Below are 788 nucleotides of genomic sequence, written 5' to 3'. Positions count from 1 at the left end.
CCAGGCTGGAGTGCAATGGCGCGATCTCAGCTCACCGCAACCTCCACCTCCTGGGTTCAGGCAATTCTCCTGCCTCAGCCTCCTGAGTAGCTGGGATTACAGGCACGCATCACCAGGCCCAGCTAATGTTTTTTGTATTTTTAGTAGAGACGGGGTTTCACCATGTTGACCAGGATGGTCTCAATCTCTTGACCTCGTGATCCACCCGCCTCGGCCTCCCAAAGTGCTGGGATTACAGGTGTGAGCCACCGCGCCCGACCCAGAGAGCCATATTCCTAATGATATCATCCAAACACATAGAGCTGACTATACCTGACATTAACATGAACTTTCTAGCTAAAGCCAAAAACTTTCTTTACCCTTTCCCTGTTTCTGATACAACAGAAGATCTTAGTGTTGCAATGACTTTATCATACCATTCACAGTGGTGCTAGTCCCCAGCTGCTGGTAGTATTCTTTTCTGCCTGATTCTGCCAGGTTCCAGTGAACTTGGCTCAAATCTGAGCTCAGAGTACCCCTCAGTGACTTGGATGATAGTAGGATAGATAGTAGGGAGGAAAACAGAATTACTGATATGGAAGAAGTTTGCCCTTCTTGGAAGAAACACGTTGTAAAACTCCCAAGTCTTATGTCAACAAAAGCAGACTTCCGCCTGTGGCTTTGAAAGTGCTCTGGGGCTTTGCCACTCAAAGTGAGGTCCCTGGACCAGCGATAGGCATTACCTAGAACTTGGTAGTTTGTTACAACTGAAGACCCTCAGCCTTATTCCAAACCTACCTTCACAAGGT

This window comes from Cebus imitator, unplaced genomic scaffold (genome assembly GCF_001604975.1).
Source record: "Cebus imitator isolate Cc_AM_T3 unplaced genomic scaffold, Cebus_imitator-1.0 Scaffold66, whole genome shotgun sequence".
NCBI lineage: Eukaryota > Metazoa > Chordata > Mammalia > Primates > Cebidae > Cebus > Cebus imitator.
Note: the sequence above shows the minus strand (reverse complement) of the source record.